Source organism: Vitis riparia, chromosome 19 (assembly GCF_004353265.1).
Source record: "Vitis riparia cultivar Riparia Gloire de Montpellier isolate 1030 chromosome 19, EGFV_Vit.rip_1.0, whole genome shotgun sequence".
NCBI lineage: Eukaryota > Viridiplantae > Streptophyta > Magnoliopsida > Vitales > Vitaceae > Vitis > Vitis riparia.
This window is the reverse complement of record NC_048449.1, coordinates 12,283,505-12,297,336: the sequence shown is the minus strand read 5'-3', so window position 1 is coordinate 12,297,336 and position 13,832 is coordinate 12,283,505.

Here is a 13,832-nt window from a genome sequence, read left to right as displayed (position 1 = left end):
ATGGGTTTGGGTCAAGTATAAATGAGTTTAGGTAAAATTTGTGTCGACTTACATAACTCATTTAATAAATAAGTACTTTTTTGGTTAACTTGCATAACACGAATTTGACCCGAATTAACCTATTTAATAATCCCGATATTAACTTAATTATATTTTTAAGACGTTTGACCCATATTTGACTCATTTTAAATTTGTTTCTAAATAGATAGGTCAATTGAGCCAAAAACATCTTTTCTTGAGATATTAATCATATAGACATATAGAAGACCTAACTTAATCTGATTATTAAATAGCAGGACCTGAATATTAAATAGATTAAGTGGGTTGTACAATGTGTTACTTGTTTAATAATTAGATAGTATTTAGGCTTACATTTATAATATGATTATTAGTAGTGTCAGGGTTAGGTTGAGCTGTGTAGTAGAATACCTAGGCTTTGACACAATACAAACACTATCCACCAACATGAATTGTCACCCCCATTTGCACCTCAATCATGGATATGCCCATCTTAGGCTTCTAATGCCTTCTAATAGTTTTTTTTCTTCTTTTTGTTTTTCCTTTCTTTTCCTTTTCCTTTTCCTTTTTTCTTCCTTACACTTTTTTTTCCCACTTTAAAAGTTTAGGAATTAAACCTTGAGTCCTAATAAATTGTAATTGTAAAAAACGTTAATCTTTTCTCTTTGATTTAATATGTGAAGAAATATGTAAGCTTTAGGAAATTCAAAGTACACTCATATTAGATTTGAAGTTAAACTATACCCATATATTCAATAAAAGTACTAAGAAGTGGGTTTTGCAAATTTTAATTATGTTGGATGAGTAAAATGCTATCTGCAACTGTTACTTGGTCCTCATTTCAAGTGTCCACTAGCACCCTAATTTTGTGTCAATCCAAAACTTAATACTATTAAGAAATCCAACTCATTTCCTCCATTTGCTTTAATTCATGGAGTTGAAAATGTAGTGAAATATTAACAATTATCTTAAATTTAATGATTGACAATTTTAACCATTCATGTTATCTCATACTCTAATTACTTATTTTCCTCCTAAATTCTCTTCCATTTATTTTAAAAAAATTATACTAATTATGCATAATTTAATATTGAGATATCTCATTTTCCTCTATGTTACTAACAATATTAAAGTTCATATAAAGCCTCTTATCCTTAAATTTTTCCACTTTTCTACCATAGTTTCTTACATTATTTAAAACATGTTTCATTTCTTTCTATATTGGTAACATTAAAGTTATAAAAACAAACCCATGAAAGAATTTATTAGATGATATTTAAGTTCATTGAGTTAATTCAGTACTTCATAATGAGGCCATGATTGGATTCTTTCATGAGGAAATTATTTAATCCGTTTCATGAGGAATTCTTTTTCAACTTTTAGCAACCTAATGAAAAGAATTAATAAAATTACGAAATAGTGTATTAATTTATTCCATGAATGTGAGTCTTTCCTATTCAGTATTCTGACATTCATTTTCCTCTAGTTGACCCATTTCTTTAAGGTTCACTTTTTTATAGGTCTCATTAGATGTCTAAACTATAAAATATAAAAGTACATTGACAACATTTGCTTTTAATACTTCTTTGTTATTTACTTTGTTATTAGATGTCTAGCAATATAGTTCAACCATTACAACAAACAAGTGGTAAAGAAAATGATCAATAAAGCAAAGTATATTGAATGATATTGTTGTTAATGCATATCTCACAGTTTGTGTTGCTAAGATTTTGGCTAAAAATAGACCAAATAGTCACTTTAGTAAATTGGATGGAAAAAAAGTGATAAAGGTATTCAACAATCTACCTAGAAGAACCTACCAATATAAGCAACCTAAGAACATATTAAGTTCTCTTAAAAAAGATTGACAACTTTGGAATGCCTTGATTTAGAAAAAGATTGGCCTTGGGTGGGATCCTATGAGGCAAACCACTAATGCTAAAAATGAATGGTGGGATAATAAATTGAAGATACATTTTTATTTATTTACTAAGTTTATTTAGTTAATTTATATTTTGGTCGTGAAATATAATAAATTGAATACTTTTGTAGGAGAACCCCAAGGAACTAAATTTCACAGCAAAATGAGAGAACAAGAAAGAAGATAAGAGATGGAACCAAATCTTGTGTCTTGACTATGCAGTTAGAGGCCATTTTTAAAGTTACATCTAGAGTAGATAAGCCTGGTTATAGCATTGCTAAAGTAATAAAAGTTATATGTGGCATGCTTGAAGTGAATAATGACCTTAAGTTGTATATGAAAGTCACAGTTATTCAAGTTGTCAAGGGAAATAAGGAGATGTTTCTAGCATTAGAAAACTCAATTGATCAAATTGCATGAAATAAGCAGAAATATGTTTCACTATTTGAGTTATTTCTTATTCTAATGTTTAAACATATTTTTCTACCTAATATTGTTTTTAATTAGATTTGTATGTTGGTATTGAGTAAACTTTTTTGAGAGAGGAAGACATATATGTCTATCACATGGTATATTTAATTGTTTCTTTCTCTAAAAGTTGTGACTATTAGATGAGCTTTATAATGTATTTGATTTCACAACACAACACTTTTGAATATAAAATTTTGTCTTAGTCAAGTTCCTAATTAGATGAGCTTTATACTGTATTTGATTTCTCAACAGAACACTTTTGAATTTAAAATTTTGTTTAGTCAAACTATTAAGAATAGAAATGGATTGAAAATAGGGGTGTTATGGGAGGAGTCCTATCCTAGGGTGACCCACATGAGCTAGATTATTATTATTATTATGGAAAAATAGAATTATATGATTACATGTATTTCTGCTCTTACTACTTTTCAGTGCTACTATTTTGCATACTACTACCACTCTTGAATTTGCATGTTCAAATAAATTTTTAAATAAAAAATCCTTTTATTTTAGTAAACATGAATTAGTTTAAGCTATATTAACATAAAATATACATTATTAGTTTTTTTAATTTATTTCTTATTTTTATTTTTTGTATATATGTTTTCTAGTTATAATAATAGTTGCAATCATAATATTAAAGATGAAAGCAATGGTGAAATTATTTTTATCAATTGGTGTTGGTTGGATGTGTTGTACCTATTACACTTACTAACTACAAAAAATAAAAAATAAAAAATAAAAACCTTGTAGTACTTTTTCAAAATTAGAGTTGAGCAATTTAGAATGGAAAAACATGCATGCATTAATTATTAGAAACACTTATTAAAAGGCATGGTCTAAGGGAAGGTTTAGATATGCCCTTAATAGAGGCTTTAGCAATGTTTCTCACTACAATAGGTCATAGACTTGGCAACATAATGACCTAAGAACGATTTTAGCACTCCAATGAATTTATTTCTAGATGGTTTTAGATTATATTAGATGTTGTTTGTCTTATAGCTATGGATATTATAAAACCAAGTGAATCATAGTTTAGGGAGATCCTTGATAAAATAAGAAATGTTGGACGTTATTGACCATATTTTAAGAATTGTATAGGGGTAATTGATGGAACTCATATGCCCATTATGGTTTTTAGAGATAGGCAAATATCATATATTGATACAAAAAGCATAACTACCTAAAATATTATGGTCATATATTATTTCAATATGTATTTCACATTCGCATTGGCTAGATGGGAAGGTTTTGCTCATGATGCATGCGTATTTTCATAGGCATTAAAAAAAATGCTAGAATTGGGTTTTCCTCATCCTTCTAGAGATTTGTGACTAAAAATATGAAAGTTACTTTTGTGATTGGATTTTCATAATCTTACATAAATTTATTTTTTTTCGTTTTGTAGGTAAATATTATTTACTCAATGTTGGTTATCCTTAAATGAGTGGATATATAATTAGGCCCTTAAAGGGTGAGTGTTACCATCTTCTAGATTTCGATGGAGTAGTTTACCAAGAGGTAAGAAGGAAATATTTAACCATAGACATCTTTGAGGAGAACAATTGAACATTTGCCTTTTTGAAGAATAGATGTGTAACAATATGAGAAATGCATAGTTTTCCTCTTGAAAAATAAGTCAACATTGTTATTACTTTGATGGTTTTTACAACTTAATAATGATTAATGCTAGGATAGATATGAAATTTAAACCTTATGATGATAATCAAGGGTTACATCTGCTTTAATAAAAAAGAGAGTAGAATGGATTCATGAGTTGAGAAAGACGGTTCTATCATGCATGCAAGAGAGATGTAAGAAGAATGTGATCGAATTGCTAGTCGTTTTATATCTTGTCGATGTTTTATTTTAACACTAATATGAAAAAAAAAAAAAATTCTCCTTTTTTTACTATGAGAAAATCTGTCTTCTCATTTGCTTTTAATTACTAATTTTTTTTAGAAACTAAACTAATATGTTTTTATTCAATTTTTCATTATTAATCTAGATTTTTTGTAAGTATTTTTCAAAATTTTGTAGTAATAAAAAATTATTATTTTTAAGTGAAGAAATAATCAAATGATTTTTTTAGTTTTAAAAAGTATTATATTATGATTGATGTTTGGTTATTAATCCAAATCATGTTGCAAATATTTTCTAAAATTTTCTTGTAATCACAAGAACTATTATTTTTAGTTTTTGTTAGTAATATAGATGTTTATATATTCTTTTACTATAAATGTTTATATATTCTTTTATCATGAAAAAGTATTAGTTTATTATAATATTTCCTTGTAATTAAATTTGATGTCCTTTTTGATAAGTTACTAATATTAAAAGCATTTTTATAGTCATGTGACATATTATCAACAACACTACAAAATCACTTTCAATAATTCTCTATGATTCTGATACTCTTATGATTCTCATAAAAGTGTTGAGCACTATAGGTTAAAAATGATTTTACTTGAAAGAATGTCAATTGGGGTTTAAGTTTAACTAATTCAATTATACCTACAAAATGATGTTTCTGCCTTGGAAAATATTAACATCAATTGCAAAATGTACGTATGTTGGGCATTCAGTTCCTTTATGATGGCATTGCGCAATCATGGGCAATCAGCTACTTTATGATAGCATAGAATTTTGTTAAGTTGGGCCAAAACCATTAATTAATGCAACCCCAAACAAAAAGTCAGTTCATGTGAATATGGCCTAAATAGAAAAACAATAGAATACAAACAAATAAATGTCATTCATTCCGAAACTATTATAATGGAATGTTGTCGGTGGTTCTTCTTCTTAGCAAGATGCCATTGATATGCTAATGGTATGGAAGCGATTAATAATATACAATAATATTACATATGTTTTATTTACCTATTTTTTATCATCCCTATCATTCAATCACACGTTGAAATCTAAATTTGAGTTTCAAGAAGTTTTCAAAAATTACATTTGATTTAGTTTTTAAAAGTGAATTAAAACATATTGTAATTGGATTTGTGTATATAATACTTCAATTAAATTATTAAAAACATAATAAATTTATTTTAATTTCCTCCTCTATTTATCTCTTTAATAGTAGTATTATTTGTGTATGTATCCCTATTACTCCCAAAAAAAAAAATATATATGATATCAATGTAGAGATCAAAATTTTTAGTGGAATAAATTATCACTGTAACTTCAAGGCCTACCCCCTATATGTTGCAAGACTTTCATGAAATTTATGCGTATAATAAGATTCTTATTTTATTTTATTTTTCAAAAGACGTGTAATTCAATTAAGTTGCTTAACTCAATAAAGACAGTTTTAACAATTTTGATGATTTGAATATCAAGACAAAGGTTTTATTTGGTTGCAAGATATATAAGAGATTGTAGAGAAAAACTACAAGGAGCTGTAGGATAAAACCAATCTATCCCAAAATTAAATAGACTTTTTGAAGATATAAGAAAGAAAAACAAGAAGGCTTTTAACCTCATTTATTAAGAAATAGATGTAGACACCTTTGAAATGATTTTAAGTGCAACCAGGTCAAAGGAAACGTGAAAAATATTACAAATAAATATAGAAGTGTTGATAAGTATTTTTTTTAAAAAAAGTTCAATTTCATACTTTTAAAAGTGAATTTTAAAGTTTAAATATAAGATAATCTTTGATTATTTTTCAAAAATATTGACATATGTAAATTAAGTAAAAATAAATGGTGAAAGTTTAATGATATTTGTGTAACTAAAAAAAAAAGTTTTCATCTTTTATTTTTTTGTTATTGAAATGCCTAAATATTTGGATTCTATAGCCATTGACCAATTTATGGGATCATTAAAAGCCTAGGAAGACATATTAAAAACAAAAGTCAAGTAAAAATTAGAACAATTCTTCAAACAAAGATTATGTTAAAATAAAGGGGAGAACTTTTATCTTGAGACACAAAACTATATAGTGAGGGGGATGAATGGGTTGTTTAAGTGAAATATCCTCAAAAGTTAAGAGTCCATTTAGTAGTACTTTTAGAAAATGCTTCTGGTATTAAAAAAAAAAAATGTTTTTAGAGAAAAACTATACACTTGGAAAAACTTAGAAAACATTCTTTAAAAAGTTAAAAATCACTTGTAATGCTTTTTGGAGAAGCTCTTGAGAGGTGATTTTTTAAAAAATGTTTCTAAAAAAAAACAATTCAATTAAAAGCACTTTAAATATAAACATTCCTAAACACCTAGCTATATCAATTATAATTAAGTTTTCATCAATTCTTTGAATAGGAATAATCAATCAAACATATGACACAAAATGTAACATGAAAAAACCGCTTAAAACCTTTTGGGTGTAAAAATCCATGAATTGTAACGACCTGCTCCCAACCATGTAGATATTGTCCGCTTTGGACCCAAATGGGCTCTCACAGCTTTAAAATGCATCTATAGGGTTACGAGAAGTCCATACTTATATAGCACAAAGAACTTTCCCCCCTATCCGATGTGGGATGTCACAAACACCCCACCCCCATGCAAACACAACGACCTCGTTGTGTCCCATGGGATTGTGGGGTCAAACAGACAAACACCCTTACGGGGCCAAACAAACCCCACACCAAGATTAGGAATCGGCTCTGATACCATTTGTAACAACCCGCTCCCAACTGTGTAGATATTGTCCGCTTTGGACCCAAAGGGGCCCTCATAGTTTTAAAATGCGTCTACAGGGTTACAAAGAGTCCATACTTATATAGCGCCAAGAACTTTCCCCCCTATTTGATGTGGGATGTCACAAACAACCCCCAAGTAGACACAACATCCTCGTTGTGTCCCATAGGATTACGGGTTCAAACAAACAAACACCCTTACGGGTCCAAACAAACCCCACATCGAGGTTGGGGATTGGCTTTGATACCATTTGTAACGACCCGCTCCCAACCGTGTAGATATTGTCTGTTTTGGATCCAAAGGGGCTCTCATGGCTTTAAAACGCATCTATAGGGTTACGAGGAGTCCATACTTATATAACGCTAGGAACTTCCCCTTATCCGATGTGGGATGTCATAAAAAAAAAAAAAAATGCATGTGGACGTCCAAGAAGGAAGAAACAAAAGAAAAAAAATGTTATTATTATAATAATAATAATGGGTGTAGTTGGTGGCTTGGCTTAATGGTGTTGCCGGGTCTTTTGAAAGTAATAATAATATATATTTATATAATGGGTGGGGATGGGGGTGTTTGTGACATCCCACATTAGATAGGGGGGAAAGTTCTTAGCGCTATATAAGTATGGACTTCTCTTAACACTGTAGATGCGTTTTAAAGCCATGAGGGCCCCTTTGGGTCCAAAGCAGACAATATCTACACGGTTGGGAACGGGTTGTTACAAATGGTATCAAAGTCAATCTTCGACCTCGGTTCAGGGGTTTGTTTGGCCCTGTAGGGGTGTTTATTTGTTTGGCCCCGCAATCCCGTGGGACACAACGAGGACATTGTGTTTACATGGGGAAGAGGGTGTTTCTAACATTCCACATCGGATAGGGGGGAAAGTTCTTAGCGCTATAGAGGTATGGACTTCTCTTAACTCTGTAGAGGCGTTTTAAAGCTGTGAGGGGCCCTTTGGGTCCAAAGTGGACAATATCTACATGGTTGGGAGCAGGTTGTTACATGAATAGTTTATCAACCACAAACAATATACTAAATATAAAAACAAGATACCGTAACTTACATTCTTCTTCCACACCCCCATGCAACACTCCTTGTCCTCCTTAGTGGATACCTCAAAGACTTTATTGAGCCTTTAGTTACTCAAATCCCTAACCTTGACAAAAAAAAAAAAAAAAAAACACTCTAATATTTCACCTACCATACATGTGGTAACCATTCCTTGTGCCCTAATTCAACCTAATGTTCTGAAAGTGATTTTTGGATTGTATTTATTTTTTATTTACAAATTCTAAAAACGTCAAAATCCTATCTTTGCTATTTTCTACCTTAACTCTTTACTCTACCAACCCTCAGTCATGCCTTCTTCACTTTGTGATCTTCTTAGTGATGACATCTTCAATGGCCATTACCACGAAAATGAGAGATCTAGAGACAAAATTGCAAACTATTTTATAGAACTAGGGTTTTTTCCACTCTTTTCTACCTATATCTTGGAACTCCACATTATTTCTCCATTTACTTTGATTATAGAGGTCATTCGCAAGTAGGCAAGTAACTTGAGAGAACAAGTAGCAAAGTAACAAAAGTTACACGACATTTTTTATTGTTGTTGTTTGGATGATAAGAAAAATGGAAAGGGAAGGAAAAATAAATGATTATTTAACTTTTGAAAGTGATAATTCTGCTTAACAACCATCTACTTAGTAGAGTTATGGCAAATATGGTGTGGGTTCTATATTAAGTATTGGCTTTTAGCTCAATTAAGAGTTTAATATATTTTAGGGATCCTCGTCCTATAAGGATTATGATTTCATAATTTGTTATATGTTATGAGTCCTTGTCCCATAGGAATTATGAATTAGTTTTGTCAAGGATCAGGGACTTATGTAAGTTCTATAAATGAGTCTTAAGTCTTTTCATCATAGTAGTGTGAGAATGACTTTAGCAAAGTTGTTAGAGTAGCTTCAGTCAATCTTTGTAATTGCAGCCACTTTGTGAGACAATATTTCCCAACTTAATTTTGTAATTTTGATTTGAAGATTAGTGGATTGATCATCATTTCCAATGATATAGGTAAGATATCCTTACTAAATAAATATTGTGTACCCTCCTTTATTTTTATTTCTCTTGATATTTCTCTTTATATTATGGACTAGTTTAGTTTGTATTTTATTTGGTACTTTTAGATGTCTTGTGGGATTAGGTTAAAGCACAACAAAATGGTATAAGAGCATTAGTTCTATCCAAGGTTGGTTTCAAGGTTAGTTCAAGGTTATTTGTTATTGCACTAGTTAAAAGAAAAGGTAAAAACTTCGTTAGTTAAAACTATGGTTACTAATGCGAAATTTGTAATAGAGAAATTTGATAGGACTAGTACTTTTGGAATGTGGCAGTTAGAGGCATTAATTAGATATGTCAATAGGATTTGGATATTGTTTTGGAAGAAAAACTTGAAAACATGAATGATAAAGAATGGGTAAGGGATCAATTGTCAATTTTATAGTTCCATCCACTTATATCTTGTTAAAGCTTAAAATAATTCCATTATGAAAGAGATATCCACAAAAACATTTATGGAAAACATTGGAAGATAAGTATATGAAAAAAAAAGTCTAGAAAATCAACTATATTTGAAGAAAAAACTTTATTGCTTCTAGTATCAACTAGATATGTCTATGAATGATCATATGCATGCATTTGATAGAATCAGAGCAAATTTGTTGAATTTAGATGAGATCATTGAAGATGAGAATAAGACCTTATTGTTATTGAATTTGTTTCTTGATGTGTATGAAAATCTTACCATCACCTTACTTTATGGTAAGGATAAGATTACTTTCGATGTTGTGTGTTCCATTTTGCTAAGCTTTGAATAAAGGAAGAAGGACCAAAGCGATCATAGAGATATATCATTGGAAGCTTTAACAGTTAATGACTAATCTCAAAGTTGAAAACCTAGAAAAGAAGACAATTCTTAATTTAAATGTATGCTTGCAAAAGATGAATGTGTCTTTTTTCATGACAAGGGTCATCGCATTACAAGAAATTTGACTTTTCTCGACTAATATACACAGTCGAAATAAACATTTACCAATCGATAATCCCATCGCATGGTAGGAGAGGAAAGGTGTGTTGGCAAAAGTCTATTGATGGGAATTTTCCGTTGCCAATAAAAAAAAAAATTTAGCAACAAACTATCCAATGGATTTAGACCATCACTATTACCAACAAATTAAGTTGGTTGAGAAATATAAATTATAAAAGATTTTAGGTTGTCATTAAATTTCATTTCATTACATTCACATGGAGCATCTTGTACACTCCTCTCCTTGCTAGTTTTGGATAGTGGCTTGGATGTTGTTTCTTGAGATTGAACCCTTGACCTCAAGTTTGAAAGGAAGCAACCATACCACCAAGTCAACTTTGTTATGTGTAATATAAAGAATGTATATAAGATTCATAAATGTAAATATTATATACTTATGCATTTATATTATAAATATTATCTAAATATAAATACATATTATATATAAATTATACATGCATGAATTAATATATATATATATATATATATATATATATAAATATATAAATTATAAATTAATTAAAATAAAATTATTATAAATTAATTAATTTTGATTCTTGTGTATTTTGTATAACAATTAAATATAAAATAAATATAAATTTATAAATAAAATTATCAACATTTTAAAATAAAAATACGTATACATGTACTATCATTTTTTTATGTTATTGAATACATTCAAATTAATAAATCTCTATAAAATGTTTTTTAAATTTTCAATAGTATTATTCGATATCATAAATTATATCATACATACATACATACATACATACATATATATATATATATATACATATATCAATAATTTTTAATTTATTTCTTTCTAAAATGAACAATAAAAAGTAGTTAAAAAATATTAAAATGTTAAAACTATTATGATTAAAAAAAATGTAAATATTGTATGAACCTAAAAAAATAATCATTAAATTGTTTTGTCACTAGCTAGATCGTATTTATCATACAAATATGGTGAAAAGATTTTATATTCATATGACTACAATTATTTTTGGAACAAATTATAAGTGGTATTATTATCCACTATAATAAAATTATTTTAGTGAGTAGTAATTTTCATAGAAAAAATTATTTTTAAAAGTTCACTTTTTTTTTTCTATTTTATAGGTAAATTGCTTTTGTAACAAAGTATATTAGTTGAACATTTGCAATGGTTTAAATCCATTGCAATAATATTTTTGCCGACAGGTATTTGTTGTTGCAATTACTATTGGTAAATAGTTACATATAAGCGACGAACAATCCAATTTGCGATGGAATAGGTGTGTCAGAAATTTGCGTCAGCTTAAATATGTCTAAAAAGTAAATATAAATGGGTCAACCATACTTAATTTTTGGTAGTGTCAGAATAATGATTGTCCTAAGCTACAGAATAAGAATAAAGAATAAATAGTATTCGATGCTTGTGTGGCTAAGTTTGGAGAAGAAGGGTCAAACTTTGCTTTGGTTTGCTTATCCTTGTTTTATAACTTAGATGAATGGATTTTGGATATTGGGTCCACCTTCACATGCATTCTTACAAGGAGTGGTTTTCTTGCTTTGAAGAACTACAAGATGGAGTTGTTTACATGGGGAATGATAATGCTTGTGAGATAACAATAATAGATACCATCCAGTTGAAGACTCATGATGAATCAACTAAAATTTTGAGTGATGTTTGGTATGTTCCTAGTATGAATAAGTGTCTCATCTCAATTGGAGTATTAGAACCCATAGGGTTCAATATTGTTACTTATAAAAGATGGGATTTTGAAAGTTATGCCAAGTAAACTTGTGGTGATGCAAGGAATAAGGAAGAATAATTTGTACCACTTTCAAAGGAGTGCAATTATTGGATTAGCAACTAGAACCACTATAGATGATAAACAGATGCTTCAAATTAAGTACTTCATTAATACTTGCTTGACTGCAATTAGAAGACCAAGAAGACAAATTTGCACGCATGCTTGATTTGTTGAGATGATGGCATATGTGCTTTCACTAGTAGAGGATAATGTATCTTCTTCTTTCTAATGGTAGAGGATGATATACCTTCTTAATATCTAGACTTGGTCAATATCTTACGAATTGGAACACCTTTGGGTATATGACATCTAAAGATGCATTTGGAAAAGATGATGGTTAATCACTTGTCAATGAATATTTTGAATTCTGGAAGCATTTAGAGAAGATGATGGTCACACTAGGGCCTTCCATGAACCCCTTTGAATTTTGGATCATTGGCCGAAATGTGAAGCTTACTGATTTTTTATAACTAGGGTAATGTTAAGTAAAGAGGTAAACCTCATCTAATTTATTATTTAAACCCCACTAGGAATGCAAATACTCGATCCTTCTCATCATCTTTTAGAACATTTCACTATCTTATGCACAATGTTATTCATAATCATAGAACAAATTAAGTTCTTACTAAAGAGTTTTAAGTGTATTATAGTACTAAATTACATTCATATTACCTTGCTTGGTATTTTTTATTTGTATGGCTATCTTGTGGACCTGAGCAAATTACCAAATTGTAATAGGTTTCCTTGGTAGCCTCCTAGATCTCTCTAGTTATGGGCATGAACATGTTTGTCTTCCTAATCTTGAGTTCCATTGAGTTGATCAGCCATGACATAATTTGGCATTATCTACTTCCTATGTCTCGATAAGAATTTTCCTTGTGGTGTTGATGTTGCTCTAATAAAATATTCAATTTGTCCATGCCCACGAATGAAAGGTTTGACAAATTGAGACCATTAAAGATAATTTTCTCCATTAAGTTAATTTGTGAGAGGTAATTAGCTAAGAAGAGTGACCATGACCATTGGTCACAAAATTCTAATGAGGGATAGGTTTTCTTTCTGCCTCCTTCAAGTTGTTATCATAATTGGAAGCACCTATCATTGCTTTTTAACCATTATTCCTAGTAATCAGATGTTGGCTTTGATACCATTAAAACTATAGCTTATTTACCTAGTCATATATTCATTCATAGAGAAAAGAAGAGAAAATGTCCTTATTTATATAACTGTAGGAAACCTACAAAAATAAGGAAAATATATAGAAAGAAATAGGAAACTACCTGACAAATCCTATCCAAATAATTAATTGTCATTTTAATTACCAAAATAAATTCCTAACTAAATCCTAAAAAGGTTAATAGCATCTCCATTAAAGATTCAAACTCTTCAACATTCCTTTTTTTTTTCTTTTCTTCTCCCCATACATACATACATATTTATATGAGTGTGTGTGTGTGTGTGCGCACGTGCCCAGACAATCCTCTATTTATAAATGGGTTTCCCTTTAGGTAATCCATTCTTATTGCTCAAACTATTCTTCTAGAACTGCCTCTTGCCCATGTTGGGGATCAGATCATGTGTCAATGTAGTCAACTAGCCATCTTTCTTGTACTTGACTTGTCAGCTTAGAGTTGGTGGTTGCACTTGGCTTTCAATGCAATTAGTATGGGAGAATTGATAGTATAGATGATGACTTAAGGCTTAGATGCTTGCATTACTTTGGTGAGTGTACAAATCATTGGAAGAAGTTTTCTCAAGTGCGCAACCTTTGTAAGAGTGGGAACAATGTGCATGTAATGCCCTAAACCCAATTTAGGGCTAAAATCGTAATTTAGAAATTAATAATTAATTAAGTAATTTAATAAGGATAAAAAGGCCTTTTTGTATT